Consider the following 17,596-nt stretch of genomic DNA (forward strand, 5'->3'; position numbering starts at 1 on the left):
ATAACACGAGCATTCTTCACAGAGCTAGAACAAACAATCCTAAAATGTGTATGGAACCAGAAAAGACCCCAAATAGCCAAAGCAATCTTGAAAAAGAAAACCAAAGCAAGAGGCATCACAATCCCGGACTTCAAGCTATACTACAAAGCTGTAATCATCAAGACAGTATGGTAGTGGCATAAAAACAGACACTCAGATCAATGGAACAGAATAGAGAACCCAGAAATCGACCCACAAATGTAGGGCCAACTCATCTTTGACAAAGCAGGAAAGAATATCCAATGGAAAAAGACAGTCTCTTCAGCAAGTGGTGCTGGGAAAACTGGACAGCGACATGCAGAAGAATGAACCTTCTTCACCACTTTCTTACACCATACACAAAAATAAATTAAAAATGGATGAAAGACCTCAATGTAAGATGGGAAGCCATCAAAATCCTTGAGGAGAAAGCAGGCAAAAACCTCTCTGATCTTGGCCACAGCATATTCTGACTCAACACTTCTCCAGAGGCAAAGGAAACAAAAGCAAAAATGAACCATTGGGACCTCATCAAAATAAAACCTTCTGCACAGCAAAGGAAACAATCAGCAAAACTAAAAGGCAACTGACAGAATGGGAGAAGATATTTGCAAACAACATATCAGATAAAGGGTTAGTATCCAAATTCTATAAAAACTTATCAAACTCAACACAAAAAAACAAATAATCCAGTGAAGAAATGGGCAAAAGACATGAATAGACACTTCTCCAAAGAAGACATCCAGATGGCCAACCGACACATGAAAAAATGCTCAATATCACTCGGGGAAATACAAATCAAAACCACAATGAGATACCACCTCACACCTGTCAGAATGGCTAACATTAACAACTCAGGCAACAACAGATATTGGCGAGGATGCGGAGAAAGAGGATCTCTTTTGCATTGCTGGTGGGAATGCAAGCTGGTGCAGCCACTCTGGAAAACAGTATGGAGGTTCTTCAAAAATTAAAAATAGAGCTACCCTATGACCCAGCAATTGCACTACTAGGTATTTATCCAAGGGATACAGGGGTGCTGTTTCAAAAGGACACATGCACCCTAATGTTTATAGCAGCACTATCGACAATAGCCAAAGTACAGAAAACCAAATGTCCATCAATGATGAATGGATAAAGAAGATGTGGTATATATATACAACGGAGTATTACTCAGCAATCAAAAAGAATGAAATCTTGCCATTTGCAACTATGTGGATGGAACTAGAGGGTATTATGCTAAGCGAAATTAGTCAGAGAAAGACAAACATCATATGACTTCACTCATATGAGGACTTTAAGACAAAGAACAGATGAACATGAGGGAAGGGAAGCAAAAATAATATAAAAACAGAGAGTGGGACAAAACATAAGAGCCTCTTAAATATGGAGAACAAACAGAGGGTTACTGGAGGGGTTGTGGGAGGGGGGATAGGCTAAATGGGTAAGGGGTATTAAGGAATCTACTCCTTAAATCATTGTTGCACTATATGCTAACTAATTTGGATGTAAGTTTAAAAAATAAAATTAAAATAAAATAAAAAAGCATGGGGTGCCTGTGTGGCTCAGTCAGGTGAGTGTCCGACTTCAGCTCAGGTCATGGTCTCGCAGTTCGTGAGTTCAAGCCCCATGTCTGGCTCTGTGCTGACAGCTCAGAGCCTGGAGCTGGCTTCATATTCTGTGTCTCCTTCTCTCTGCCCCTTCCCCGCTCATGCTCTGTCTCTCTCTGTCTCTCAAAAATGAATAAACGTTAAAACAAAACAAAACAAAACAGGGGCACATGGTAACTCAATCTGGCCCTCGGTTTCGGCTCAAATCATGATCTCACTGTTTGTGGGTTCAAGGCCCGCATCAGGCTCCACACCGATAACACAACACCTGCTTGGGATTCTCTCTCTCCCTCTCTTTCTGCCCCTCCCCCACTGACATTCTCTCTCTCTCTCTCTCTCTCTCTCTCTCTCTCTCTCTCTCAAAATAAATAAATAATTTTTTTTTAATCTATAAAAGACATTTGGGATGAATTAGGAAAATTTGGTTGTGGACTGGCTATTAAATGATTTTCAGGAATTGTTAACTTCATTAGGTGGGAAGTGGTATTATAGTTATGTGGGAAAATACTTTGCTTTTTAAAAATTCATGCTGAGGGGCGCCTGGGTGGCGCAGTCAGTTAAGCGTCCGACTTCAGCCAGGTCACGATCTCGCAGTCCATGAGTTCGAGCCCCGCGTCAGGCTCTGGGCTGATGGCTCAGAGCCTGGAGCTGTTTCCGATTCTGTGTCTCCCTCTCTCTCTGCCCCTCCCCCATTCATGCTCTGTCTCTCTCTGTCCCAAAAATAAATAAACGTTGAAAAAAAAAATTCATGCTGAAATGTTTAAGAATTGTCATGATGCTTATAATTTATTACTAAATACTTGACCAAAATAAATACCAAATACAGCAAATATTAACCAGTGTTAAATCTAGGTAATTGAGTCTATAGATATTGATTCTATTAACCTCTTTTTTTGGAATATTTCAAAAACTTTATAACAAAATGTTTTTTAAAGTTTTTATTTTTAAGTGGCCAAGTAGTCTGCAGTAAGTTTAAATAGGGGAAGAGCGAAATGCCATATGTTTCTTAATAATTACCATACCTTCTTAAAGAATACTGCTCTGCTCAAATAACTCCCTGAAGGTGAAGGCATTTGAACAAATTAAAATGGTATGTTCATATGACATATTTCTAACACAACAGAGAATTCTGTTGCTGACTACACAGGTAAAATAAATAAGAAAACCACCTAATGGTGATGTTGCACATTTAGGATTATTCTTATTCAGGACATAAGCACAAGTGAGGTATCTTAAAAACCACTGACTTTCAAAATATAATGACAATAGCTCAAAATCAAGTGTTCCTCTTGGGGGAGGGGAGTATTCCTGACTTCTACAGATGTACCGATGAACTCCAATCAACTGACTGTCAAGCTCATGTCTCCTTAAGTTGGGTGAGTATCCTAGAAGAAGGTTCTAAAAGGTTTTGATAGGGGGTCCTGGGTGGCTCAGTCAATTGAGGATCTGACTCTTGATTTCAGCTCAGGTCATGATCTCACGGTCATGAGGTCAAGCCCCACGTTGGGCTCTGTGCTGGGCATGAAGCCAGCTTGAGATTCCCTCTCTCCTTCTCCCTCTGCCTCTCCCCACTTGCCCACTCTCTCTCTAAAAAGAAAAAGAAAAGAAAAGGTTCTGACAAAAGTCGGGGTATATCAGGAGTCCCCTGAATGGGGGGGGGGGGGGGGACTTGACTAGATTTATCCATACTCGGGACCTTATATTATGCTCTATTCAAAAGCCTGGCCTCTTTTAATTCCTATCCAGTCACTAAGGGTATTATTTGACCCATTAAACCCACAAGCATTTTGCTCTATTCCTCTTCTTTATAGTTTTGCCAAACATTCAAGTTACCATCCCAACTAGCTGCCTGTTAAATAAGTAAATATCATTTTTCATGGAAAGTCTGAACTACTGCCACAGAAATGTTGTATGGGTACTGAAGGTAATGTAGTCAGACTCTACGCTTTCACTGAGCCCTCCCTCTGTCACCAAAGCACAACCGTCCTGGATCCAGTGTCTGTCCCCCCAGAGTACCATCACGCAGAAGAAACCAGTGGCAGATGACTTACAGATCCATGGTCCTTGACTCTAGAGATTCAACCAAACTATTTGGGTCAGTTTTCTCATTTTTACAGAACTGGATGCTGCTGTGCACTGTGGCTTCTGACCACTTATTCATCGATCAGTCAAAGCATATGATGCAAATGATCTGCTAATCACTAGCAAGCAAGTCGAGTGTGCTGGAGCAGTAGAGAAAGCCAGCTGCCATTGCAGCTTCGGCAGCAGAAGAACAAATGTAGAACAGTAGTTTCCAAAGTAGAGACCATGGACCTGTAGGGTCCCCAAGACATTTTCAGGGACTCCATGAGGTAAGAACTATTTTCACAATAATACCAAAACACGACTTGCCCTTTTCATTCTGTTGATTTCTACACTGATGGTCAAATTTCCGGCCCTGTAGCATGAATCAAAGCAGTGGCATCAATGCTGTGTTACGAGTCATTGTATTCTTTACTGCCATGTTATTTTCAGGTGGAAAAAAGCCGGTTTCATTTTAAAGTACTATTAACTGTACTAGTTTGCCAGGGCTGCCATAATAAAATACCACATGCAGTACGGTTTAAACAACAGGCATCTATTTTCTTAGTTCTGAGGCTGATGGTCCAAGATCAAGGTGCCTGCAGAGTTGGTTCCTCCTGAGGCCTCTTTCCTTAGCTTATAGATGGCCACCTTCTCTCTGTGTCCTCACATGGCCTTCCCTCTGTGCATGCATACCCCTGGGCTCCTTTCTTTGTGTCCAAATTTCCTCTTCTTATAAGGATACCAGTCAGACTAAATTAGGATCCATGCTATTCCAATCCAGATGGCCTCATTTTAACCATATCTTTAAAAACTCTAACTCTAGGACACCTGGGTGGCCCAGTCAGTTAAGCATCTGACTTTAGCTGAGGTCATCATCTCGCAGTTCGTGGGGTTCAGGTCCTGCATGGGATTCTGTGTTGACAGCTCAGAGTTGGGAGCCTGTTTTGGATTCTATGTCTCTCTCACTCTCTCTTTCTCTCTGCCCCTCCCTCACTTGTGTGCTCGCTCTCTCTCTCAAAAATGCATAAATATTTTTTTAAAAAACACCCTAACTCTAAATACAGCCACATTCTGGGGGTACTGGGAGAGAAGACTTCAACATATGAATTTTGGGGAGGACACAATTCAGTCTATAACAATGACAAAGCAATAAAAAGTATTAATTTCATAAACTCTCAACTCTTGGATATGTTTTTTTTTTAATGTTCTGTGTGACAAAAGGGGAAGTACACACAAAATACTCATGCTGCATTCTAAATTAGGATAGTTATCTCAAGGGAAAACATTTGTGCAATAGGCTGAATTGCAAGCTGAACTAGCCAGTTTTTCCATGAGACGTCACTTTTGCTTGAAAGAATAACTGACAGATAAACTATGGGTATTCAGACTTGGGCATTTGGCAGGCATCTCCTTGAAAATGAATGAACTGAGCCTGTCATGTCAAGAAAAACTGAAAATTGTGGCTAATGATAAAAAAAAAAAATCTAAGCTTTCAGGCAAAAAGCAGAATTTGGGAAAACTTGTATCTGCCACCATGAGCTGAATGCTCCCCCCCCTCCCCCCGCCCAGTGTTTAAATACTTTTCTGATTTAAAGATGTTGATGGGGATATTAACTACTGTGATAGTTTGACACTGTATAATGAAATGTGTCAACATGTGGAAGTTGCCTAAATCAGTGAACCAATTATTTACCAAATGACCAATGGATAGTGTTACAAAACCATGCACCAGCGAAGGTTCCATCCAAAATGCAAGCTAGACCAATGGATTTGGGTATAAAAGAATATGAAAAGTTCATTAATACGGTTTCAGATTCTACATTGCAATTAACATCTTTTTTCAAACTGCAGATCTGTGCAAGTCCAGAGTTTTCTCATATCTTTAAACCAAACCAGCAGATTTCAGTAGATGGAATGCATAAGTAGACATGAGAATCCAGCTGCCTATTAATAAGCCAGCTCTGCCCTGACAGATACCAAAGACTATGATCAAACACCCCCAGTATCTATGTCCCTTCCTTCTGTCTACACTCCCCCATGTTTTTTTGCTCTCCATGTTCCTCCCTGTACATGATACAAAGTATCTTCAACAGCCTGGTATCCTCCTTTGAATACACTGCAGTTTGTTTATAACCCTCAAAGAGTACATGTCAATACTGGGAGCAGGCAGTGGTGATAAATACAGCTAGTTCAAAGTCCACAATTCCAAATATTTCAAGCCTGGAGGATGTCCCTGATCAGCCCTTACTTCATTTCTTGCTTTGGTATCCCATGAATTTTCTCAAAGTACTTGGAGTCTCTGAGCTTGGGGCCTGGTCTTAGCTGGGAATGGACAATACCATGGCAAGCCCAGTTTTCACACAGTTTCCCTTCCCTCTGTACCCACCTCAGAATGAAGTTGACTGACTGAGAACATGGCCCAGCCTCCCTCCAGGAAGTGCTGAACTTTAGGATACACCAGCCCTGTGCCTGCTCCACGCCTTTCCCACAGAACAGCATCTCCTACAACAGTGTAAAACCACATAGAGAAAGAAAAGGACAGGTTACCCAAGCCAGCCTATGGCCACTTCAGACAAGGAGGTCAGCTGAGATGATACCCAGAAACACTTTCAAATGATAAATGCCAGAATAAAAGCCAAAGAAGACTGGGTATTTGCCTAGTGTACTAAAAACTAGTAGGGGAGTCTGGGTGGCTCTGTCAGTTAAGCATCTGACTTCAGCTCAGGTCATGATCTCATGATCCGTGAGTTCAAGCCCCATGTCGGGCTATGTGCTGACAGCTCAAAGCCTGGAGCCTGCTTTGGATTCTGTGTCTCCCTCTCTCTCTGCCCCTCCCCCATTCATGCTCTGTCTCTCTCTGTCTCAAAAATAAACATTAAAAAATTTTTTTAATAAATAAATAAAAATAAAAACTAGCACTGGACTAGGAATTGGGATACTTGATTTCTTGGATGCTTCTTTGAAACTGGGTGCTTTGGCAAAGTTGTAAAACCTCACTGGATCTTTCTAGACTCTTTCATCTGAACATTCCAGGGAGTGAGTACATGATCCTCGAGGTCTCCCCCAGCCATGACACTCTAGGATTCCTCTTCAGAGGCACAACTGATCCTTGATTACTCATGTTAGTGGTAAAGAATGTGATTTGAATATAGACGAGGGGAAACTCATTTCTATGTGGCTGTAGAATATATTTCATGGTGTGCAGCAAATCACAACAAATTTGTCTTCCCGATGATGCTTAACTCAGGCTAATGTTAAAAATCAATTTGCTCACGAGTAATGTTGCTCTGCTTCACTAAACAACTGCAGGTAGTGTTCCATAAGGCAGCCTGGTGCCAGAGAGAGAGAGAGCAAAGGGCTATGTACGTTCTGACCATGGCTGTATTGCTTCCTAACTTATCCTCTCTGAGCCTGAGATATCTCATCCTTAAAACGGATTCAGAAGACACTTTCTGAGCACTCACTGGTCAGGCACTGTGCCGGCACAGAATATACAGAGATGAACAAGCCAAATCCCTTCTCTCAAGGGTCTCTACCTAATGAAAAAGAGGGGAAAATGGTTTTCATGAAAATTTAGGGAAAGTGTGGGTATCTAACCCAATTCAGTCTTTCACCAGCATTTACCCCTCCTCCCGCAAGTAATTCAACTGCAAAGCTAAGACCAGAAAATAAATAGGATCTAAGGAAGTGGGTTAAGATCCAAATTGGGGAATCAAAGAATAAGAAGGCATTTCAGGCAAAAGCAATCACATGGCAAAGGCAAAGAGGTCTGAAAGGACATGGAGCTTTCAGGAAGCATGTAGTTCAGTGCGTCTGAGTTTATGGGAGCAAGTGAAAAGGTACAAGATGTAGGTCTGGATAGGTAAACAAAAGCCTATGTTACATATCATTTTATCTTGAAGATAATGGGGAGCTACCAATAATTTCAAGCATGTAATTTCATATTTGAGGTCACCCCGAGGCTTAACATCTGTATTAATTAGCTATTTCTCCTGTGATTGTGACCTGTAACAATCCCAAATTGTCTGCTGCTTACAACAACAAACATATATTGCTTTGGCTCACTGGCCTGCAGTCCAGCTGGACTTGGCTTCAATATGTGGGTTGGATTCAGTTCTGTTCTACATGTCTTCATTCTAGGACCCTGGCTGAAGCAACAGTGACTCCTTGGAGCAGACGCCTCTCATCTCAGAAGAAAGAGATTCAAGAGTGCTGTGAAAATCCATGCTGGGATGTCTCTTGGAGCCTCAGCCTAGACTAGCGCACTGTCACTTCCACCCATATTCTATTAATCAAAGCATGGCCAAGCCCCAAAGCCAATGAGTGGGATACATACTCTGCTCACAGAAGGCCTTGCAAAGTCATGAGGCAAAGTACCTGGACACATACTCCTGTTGCAGGGAGGGGTGAAGAATTGGAAGCCACAACAGCAGCATTCTCATCAGGATTCGTCACCCCAGAACTCTCTGCCACAGCCATGGGATTGTAAGATTCACTGTCCCAGATCCACACGTTTGTACGGTTTAGGTTTTGGGATTACTCCAGAGTTCCACTGCTTTTCATCCTCAACTATTTGTTTCCTATAACTAGCTCCAATCAAACCGACTTCTAATGGCTGCTTGGGAAAGCTCTAGGAAGGAGTCAGTGAGTCTCACACAGATTAACCAGTCCCTTAATTCATTTTCAAACGCAGTAACTACCTCCTGCCGTTGCAAACACTAGCACCTAAAACCAGCTCTACTCAAGAGTCCAGGTTATAATTCCTTGTTCACATCTGGCCCTCCCCATGAGGCCCACATTTCCTTCCTTTCTGCCCCAAAGTCAACCCTTTACATGATTACTGAGACCATAATGCTTCTTCTTTTCCTTTTTTCCTGTTCACTCTTTGGTTTGTTTGGTTTCGGTTTTTGGTTTTTTGCTTGTTGTTTTTTTGTTTGTTTATTTGGTTGTTTTTTTCTCCCAGCAAAAGAATGTTAGACTCTGTACATGGGGGTGAGGTTGCTCAATATTTATGCGACAGTCATACAGTTGTATGTAGGGTGGGAAGGACTTGTCACAAAGATTATAACTAGAACTGAGGTACTTAATCAAACCATGGATTTGGATAAGATCTCCCAAAGAGAGTGTGAAGATAAACCTTTTTTTAATCTTGCTTCCTATTGATAGCAACAACAGCAAAATCCACACTCTCTTCAAATGGTTACCATTCAATAATGTCACTTTCGATGAGCCTGGCATATCACTTTATCTTCACAGTGACAGACACAGAGATCACAGGCAAACCAGGACCAGTGTGTGGAGGGCCCCAGAGGAGTTTTCGAAAAGGGAATAACTTGTCCAAAATCAGAGGTCAAACAAGAATACGAATAAAAAGCATCATTGACTTTGGCCAAAGCCACTGTGTCTGGTCACATTGGCCATGCCTTGCACAAGGGCACTCGGCTGAGGGGACGAGTGGGACTAAAATCCAGAGTGCACTCGGCCAGCTGAACCCAGGCCTGGTGCAATGCGGCATCAGCTGGAGAAAGGGGTGGCTTTTATAAAGCACACAAAGGTGCCATCTGTTCGCCAGGCTTGGACCCAAGGGACTGCCTCAGCATTTGCCCAACAGGGCTGCCTTTTCAACATCACACAAAGCACCATATGGGCTGCTGGCAACCAGGAGAGTCCATGAAGAGGATGAAATTTTCAATTTACATGACAGCCCTTTCTATACCTCCAACACTATTGAGGTGCAAAGTGGGGCGGGCAGAGGTGATTCAGAGGCTTAGGAGGTCACAGGGGAAATTACCCTGACCGCAAACATTTTCTGCCCAGCCCACAATGCGTAGAACCCACTCGAGACATCCAGAAATCTGACAGACTCCTCTGTGGAAGCCATCTGAGAGTGGACTGGCCAAAGGCACAGATGGGAATAGACATGATGACTTCTGAATGTCCATCATGGTCGCAAACTCCAGGGCAGATCCAGCCAGCAGGGCAGAAAAGCCTCAGACAGCAGCACCTAAGCAAGCCTGCCCTGAGCTAACTGCCAAAACCCTTTGATCTTGCTGGAGCTTGACTGGGAGAAGACTATCAGAGGCCACATAGAGAAACCCAGGGCAGGTTTTTGTAAAGCTCTGTAGCACTGTGATTGGCGGGATACTCACAGTGCTACAAAACCCACAGAGACCTGTACAAAAACTGCAGGCAGCAAAAGTGGCATTTCCCCGGGAAAACCTCAGCCTGGCTACCATGCCCCGAGGGTCAAACACAGCAGGAAGCCACCCCTCTTGGCTCAGGAACCCGGAAAGGACGCCACAAAATTGACTGGACCAGGAAAAGTGACCCCCGCCCACACCCACGGCTGGCCTCTCGCTCACTGCTGTTCTCCCTTGAATGAAACTGGCATTTCAACATATCCCCACAGCCACATGTGGGGAATGCAAAAGGTGTTTCTTTAAAAACTATTCCTGTCTATGTTCACGTTGATTCTGTCATAAGGGTTATATGAGCCATCTCAGATGGAATTTCTGAATCCAAATCCCTAGAGAGATTTGCCTGAGTGTTTTGCTTTGCAGTTTAGAGAAAACAAATTCAAAGAGAGATTGATTGGTTTTTAGGGGAACGCCAGCCACAGTTGTTCATTCTAACGCTGACCGAACTGTAAATCACCGGGCCCTCATCAGGGCTCCATGCTGCCCTGTCACCTCTTGTTATGCCACACGCTATCTGTCCTTAAAGCAGCCCTGGTGAATGTAAAGGCCCTTGACTCTAGAATAGTCACAAACCCGAGACCCATCTTCTTGACATTGCCAGTTTTCCAAGACTGAGAGTTAGGGGTGGGTCTGGGAGTAAGAACAATCTAAAACAAGAGAAAGCAATCGTTCAGAGGACATCACGAGGTGTACTAGACTAGAAATGTTCCCCATAGGAACAAGTGCCCCTACCTACGCCTCAGGCAGCCTCCCAAAAGCAAGCCCACCTGCAATTGATCAAATCATCACGAACCAGTTGGCTAAGCAATGAGGGCCATTTTTCTAAGAGCTGAACCCTGAAGACCCTCCAGTCCTAAAGCTAATAAGAAGAGGAGCTCCCGCGGACAACCGTTGAGGTTTTTGGAATGCCCTCAACTGCTCTGACACAAACTCGTCTTTGGAAAAGGAACTCGCCTGACTGTCGAACCAAGTAAGTAACGCATTTATCTGCTCTTTGAGTTTAGGGGCTCCTCCATTGAAGGGGGCGGAAATATCAGGAAATGTGAAACAGGTAGTAATAGCACCAAAACCATGTCAAGGAGGACTTTAGGGAAGATGTGAACTATGGTTAGTCCCCTCGATGGGAGCTGGGAGGAGGTTTGTCTGTAAAAAACAAAAACAGGCACTAGAGCTGCAAAAGAACCCACACAAGTCCAGAGAAACTGAGAAAATTCTGCCCAATCTGCAGGACTCAGGTCAGGCTGTAGAGACCACAGAGTCGTTGGCTTAACTCCCCAAGGAGAGAACCCATCAGGAAAAAGGTTGATCCGAGCCTAAGTGATTCTATCAAAGTTCTTTAAATGTAAATATGAATACTTCTGACCTTCCTTAGGCCAAACACATGCTCTAGAGACAGCTCACTGGCCCTGGAGGGTGAAGCCAGAGGGTGGTCACTGGGGTTGCTACATTTCTCTTCAGAAAAAAACAAACAAAAACCCAGTTCCAGACATCGGCTTCTAATTGTTTGAGCTACAAATGGAAGCTAGGTTACTAGTGAGGAAGCGGGAACATTCTGGTTCCCAGCGAGACCAGATTCCAAGCAGAACAAAGTGAAGGTGTAATGCCTCCAACTAAGAAATGCTTTAAAGTCTATAGGACACAGGCAGGAGAAATTCCCTAACAACTCATGGTGTTCATCTTCCTCACGAAGAGGGTATGGTGCCACTCGTTAATTAACTGCTATAAAAGAATCGACGGTGAAGTTGTCAAAAGATTGTACTCAACACAGAAGGCATCTTTTTGTGTCATTTAAATGACATTTGAATTCAACCATGTCTTGCTAAAAAAAATTTTTAAAAAGTCTCCATTTGTCAGAAGCTTCCAGTTAAATAGTGGATATTAATATTAAGCCAGCTAATGTAAAAAAGAAAGAAAGAAAGAAAGAAAGAAAGAAAGAAAGAAAGAAAGAAAGAAAGAAAATACAAAACCCCATTTCAAAGGTCCTAGGGAAGTCTAACAGTGGGGTCAGTAGTCCCAAATTTGCTGAGCTGGCTACTAGAAAATTAACAGCACACTCTAGCCTGATGCTTTGACATTCAGCTTGTGTTTTCCAAAGTAAAAGAAAGCTCCAGAGAGGTGGGGTGGGAGAATTTGATGGGGTGGTCTCCTCTCAGAGAATGCCTACATGTATGATGTGAGGGAACCGTAGAATTCGGGGCTGAGGAAGGAAGAAGAAGGAACGCAGGCTGGCCATTCCCAGGCCTCACCTACTATGGGGAGAAACAGGGTATGGCTTTGCATCCAGAAAGAGAGAGAGATCCCAAGCTGTGCTAGCACTGTCAGGGCAGAGAAATTCAGATTTTAAAAAAAGAGAGAGAAAAATCATAGCAACATTTTGAAAATTCAACTAGTTCAAGTCCTTGCCTTTAGACCTCATTGGCTTTAAAATTTCTCACTAAGATAATAATTTATCCACATTCCCAGTGGAGTGAGTGACTGATTTCCCTAACCTCCCTTTGTTCACCATGCTCTTCCTAATAAATTAAGTCCTTCTGTTTGCTGAGTTATGATCCAGTGTTTTCCTAAGTGTGGAATGCACAACCTGAGGTTTTATATGGTACATAGACTTTTTCATTTTCATTGTGCTATCTTTTAATGGATATCAGAATAGTACAACTAGGTTGTCAAACCTCTATGACTTAAAGTTTCCTTTTAATTATATTTTAAGTTAAAAGGTAAGTAAATTTAAGAGGTGCCTGGGTGGCTTAGTCAGTTAAGCATCCAACTTTGACTCAGGTCATGATCTCGCGGTTCGTGAGTTCAAGCCTCACGTCAGGCTCTGTGCTGACAGCTCAGAGCCTGGAGCCTACTGCAGAATCTGTGTCTCCCCGTCTCTCTCTGCCCCTCCCCCACTCACACTCTGTCTCTTTCTCTCTCAAGAATATAAACATTAAAAAAATTTTTTAAAGAGTAAATTTTAAAAAATTATTAAGCAAATTATATGACGGATGTGACAAAACAGAAATGTGATTAATTGAAGTCTGGGAAATACTGAGCTGGTACATTCCTTCATCCTTTGAAATGAAAAGATAAGGGGCATCCAGAGAGAGAAGGATCCAGAATATCTTTGAATGATGCCTTCTTTTTTAGCCAAGTAATATTGGATTGAGGAGGCCTCACTGCAAACCCAGAGACTTTATCTTCTCAGAAGCCTACTTCCTTTTGAAGCTTCCTTTTCCTTGGAAGCTCCTTTTGTGTTCTTATCTGCAGGGCTCCTGGGTAGCACAAAACTAACAAAAGGTCTACACAAACCCACAGACCCAAATCCATCAACCTTTCATCCCTCTGGATAGAGAAAACCTGGGCATGCCGCTTAACTTCATAAAGCAGAACCAGAAAACAGGACAAAACAGCATGGAATAAAGAACCACGATGTAAGCATGTGCTACTGACCATGACAATGATAGGAGCTTAGAAAAGGGCCATAGTCATCAGGAGCATCTTCAGGAAAGTGGGTCATGAGATACACTTAGAATAATATGTATTATTATGTGTCATCACTATATTAACTACCACTTTCTGAGTGTCTATTATGTATCAGGCCACTGGACGAGGCACTTTATTAATGAATGCCATTTTATGCACTTCTCACAATGGTCATGCGGAGCTAGGTACTATTCCTCACCTGTTTGCAGATGGGAGGTGGGTTCTCCAAGATCACAGAGTCAAAATTTGTATCATCTGTCTGATTCCACTATCTGTGCACTTGAGAACTTTTCTTTTCTGTTGGGACTGCAGTTTGATAGAGGCACATGGGAGGCTTTTCCTGCCTGGCCCAGCCTCCCCCTCCACCTCTACTGGGCTCTTTTCCAAGCTGCCTGCAGGGTCTGAAGCCACAGTTAGGCTGTTTCCCTTCCAACCACCATCCCCCACCACCATCCCGCCTTCACCAAGGACGTGCTCCTGCGCCCATACCCAAACCAGCTACCCAAGGAGGTATTCTCCAGGCAAGGCCCATTCTTCACACTACACCCCTGGACTCGGAGGTCTCTACACTCAGAAAGATCCAGGCAATGAACAGATTATCTTGACCCCAAGAAAAAGAGTCCAGAAAATCCTGGGCTCATCAGTGTGTTTCTAAAATTCCAAGAGATAACTTTCCTGTTCCTGTCTCTGGCATTCCCCTTTCATTCCCGATAAGCATCTCCCAGAACAGAGCCTTCTTTTTATTAATCGAAGTATAGTTGACACATAATGTTACATTAGTTTCAGGCATACAACATAGTGATTCCACAAGTATATTCATTATGCTGTGCTCACCACAAGGGTAGCTACCATCTGCCCCTGTACATCACTACTACAATACCATTGACTATATTCCCTATGCTGTGCCTTTTACTCTCATGGCCTCTTCATTCATTCTGTAACTGGAAGCCTGTGTCTCCTGCTCCCCTTCCCCCGACGCTGCTCCTCCCCCACCCACTCCCTCTGGCAACTGTCAGTTTCAGAACAGAGCCCATGGCCTGCAGTTCCTTGTGCCCACAACCACGTTCTCCCAGGGATTCACATAGCTCTCTCCCTCTCCTCCTCCAGGTCTTTACTCAATGTCACTTCTAGTGATGCCTTCCCAACCATCCTCTGTCATTCTGCGGTCCCCTTACCCCGCTCCATTTCTATACTCTCACCTCCACCTGAAACTTCGTATAACTCACCATGTGTCTTCCTTGCTCCCTGAGGGCAAGGGTGCTGAGTTGTTCCTCACTGTTCCCACAAATACACTGAAGGCCTAAATAACTGTTGAATGAATGAATGAATGAATGGACAGTCAGTTGTGGTGTCAGGCAAAGGGAAATAGAAATAAAAGCAAACTGGGAACCCACAGAGCCAAGCCCAGGTCCCCGCTCTGCAACCTGTGACGAGTCCCTGTCCCCATGGGCTGGGCCCTCCTGTAGCTGCTGAGGGAATCGGCATGAACAAAGCAGACAAAAACCCATGCCTTATTGGTGCCTTCACTCTAATGGCAAAAGACAGTTGGTAAACTAGCTAAATAAATAAAATATATAGTACTTTAGGTGGCAATAAGCCCTGTGAGGGAAAATAAAGCAGGAAAGGGAAAGCAGAAGACTAGTGGAGGGAGCAGTGTGCAGTTTCTAACAGAGTCACGGAAGGCCTCACTGGAAAGGTGACATTTGACCAGAGACCTGAGGGTGGGACAGAGTGAGCCACCCGCAGATATCCATCCAGAGGAAGAGCACTCAGGGGGAACGCAGCGCTGCCTGGAGCATGTGAAGGATAGTAAGGAAGCCTGTATGGCTGGAAGAAAGAGAGTGACGGGGAGAGAATTTGAAAATGAGGTCAGGTTGGTAATAGGCCTGGGGAGGAGTCAGGGCTTCGGTTTGGAGACCAGAGAAGGGGAGACTGGAGAACAGAGTGGAGGTCATACCTGGCCTTGAGAAAAGACCAAGGGAGACAGAAATTTGGATTTCAGGCCTCACCCACAGCCCTAAGAAGTGGGCATTCTCATCTGCAACAAAGAAATAGGACTCTGTTCCCTCTTAGTGACCTTTTCCTACCATCCTGGCCCTGGGAAGCTCTGTGCTCAGGGAAATTACACCCCTTGCTTCAAGTCAAATGTGTTTTCTCTGAATCTAACCCTAATGAACAGTCCAGTCATTCAGCCAAGGCTTTCTAGTTTACAGAGTGCCTTATACACACGCTTTCATTTCATCTTTAGAACCCCCAATACAGAAGATATCACCCTCACTTTATAAAGGAGACAAATGTAGCTCCATGAAATTGGCTAAGATTACACACTTAGTGAGGAACAGAGTCGAACCAGATTTCAGGTTTTCTGACATCTTTCTGTCTCACCACCGCTGAGACTCACTTTCCATTCGAGTGATTCTCGAAGAGTGATCTGCAACGCGTTACGGGCTGTAAGCAGATCTGAAAATGTATTCTCACCCTGGTTGTATAAGTGACACAGACAATCTTATAGACTCTCATTTTTACATATGACAGAGGCTAATTTCACAGTCATTTTTAAGTGTGAGTGTATCATTAAAGCTTGCTAAAGTTTTATATTTATGAACATGTTCTTAAAATGTACTAGGGGTGCCTGGGCGGCTCAGTCGGTTAAGTGTCCGACTTCGGCTCAGGTCATGATCTCACAGTTCTGTGAGTTCGAGCCCGTCATTGGGCTCTGTGCTGACAGCTTGGAGCCTGGAGCCTGCTTGGGATTCTCTGTCTCCCTCTATCTCTGCCCCTTCCTCAGTCACCCTCTGTCTCTGTCTCTCTCTCTCTCTCAAAAACAAATAAACATTTAAAAAAATTTTTTTAATGTACTAAAGATTCTAATTCTATTTTATACTAAGAAGTGTGTTGCACAATGCTTGACAATGATGCAAAGCTTTTACTGGATATGAAATGGAAGTCCCCTAAAGTGAGGAATGAGTGGGGTACATGACTCACTAGATCTTTGCCCCACCTAAGTGTAGTCCAGAGGTTGAGAACCGCCAGCCTATGACCAACGTACCACCTTTCTTCTCTCCTGATCAAACTAAGAAACTCCTTTCCAATCTCTCTCATTCAGAGCACAAACTCATTCTCTCTCATTCAGAGCACAAATTCAGATTGTAACATGGCAAAGGCTCAGATTTCTATTTGACTCAGGAATCACCTCCTGCTTTGTCCTGAAGGATAGCCGCCAAGACAGAGACGCAAAGAAGTTACTCTAGATGAGACAGAAAATATGGTCCAATAGATATCACATGACTTGGCAACTGGTGCCAGGGTCACCATACAGAGAAAGCAAAGCTCTTTTTAGATTAGGTCTATCAGCTGTGCAGTATCCAATGTTCTTTGGCAAAGGAACCTATCTGGAGGTAGAACCACGTAAGTGACTTCTTTCTCCTTCTTGTGACCACTATGTTTAGCATTATCGTTAAGTATTTTCCCAAGTCACCAGCTTTGGAAACCCTTGAAAAAAATCTAGCCAGCATGTAATTTAGCAAGGGATGGTTTGAGGAACGGGGACTGAGTTTCTGATAAATTCCAGAATGAGGTATGTGCTGCAGTGGTCCTCTTGATCCACTATCCTTCCTGGAGAGTATTCGTTGTCTTCCCTCTACCTGACTAACTTTAGAGAACCAGCTTCCCACCTGTGCACTCACCATTTACAGATCATAACCAGGTCATAACCAGAACTGTGCCAAATACACCTAGTAAATGAGAGGTGTGATGATGAGCAAGTCAGACCAAGAATTCAGACCAAGTTTCAATCCTTCTCTTTGACTGACAAGCTCTGTGACTTTCCTTCACCGAACTTTAGTTTCCCTCTAGCTAAGCAAAGTGATTTCGAAGGGGTCTTCCAGCTTTAGCACACTAGGATTCTAATTATCCTCTAGACCAATTCTTAGGGATGATTTAGTAGGAAAAGCAAGGAAGTCCAATGGTGTTGAGTGTCTTATGACCCAGTAGGAATTCTGTGATTTGATTGTTAAAAAGGGTACTAGAAAAGATCAAAACTGTTCCTATGCATCCATTAGTTAACATTTGTGTCACCACAGGGGTTTTGACAAGTGACTGCTGTGGCCCCTTCCAGTCCTATCACTCGTTACTCTGGTTCAATGCATGGAAACTGGAGTCTAAAGAACCTGGGAGTAAGGCCCAGTCCTGACACTCACTATCTTAACCATTATTAGCTTCAGTGACTTCATCTGTAAGAAG

The sequence above is a fragment of the Prionailurus bengalensis genome, chromosome B3 (assembly GCF_016509475.1).
Source record: "Prionailurus bengalensis isolate Pbe53 chromosome B3, Fcat_Pben_1.1_paternal_pri, whole genome shotgun sequence".
Lineage (NCBI taxonomy): Eukaryota > Metazoa > Chordata > Mammalia > Carnivora > Felidae > Prionailurus > Prionailurus bengalensis.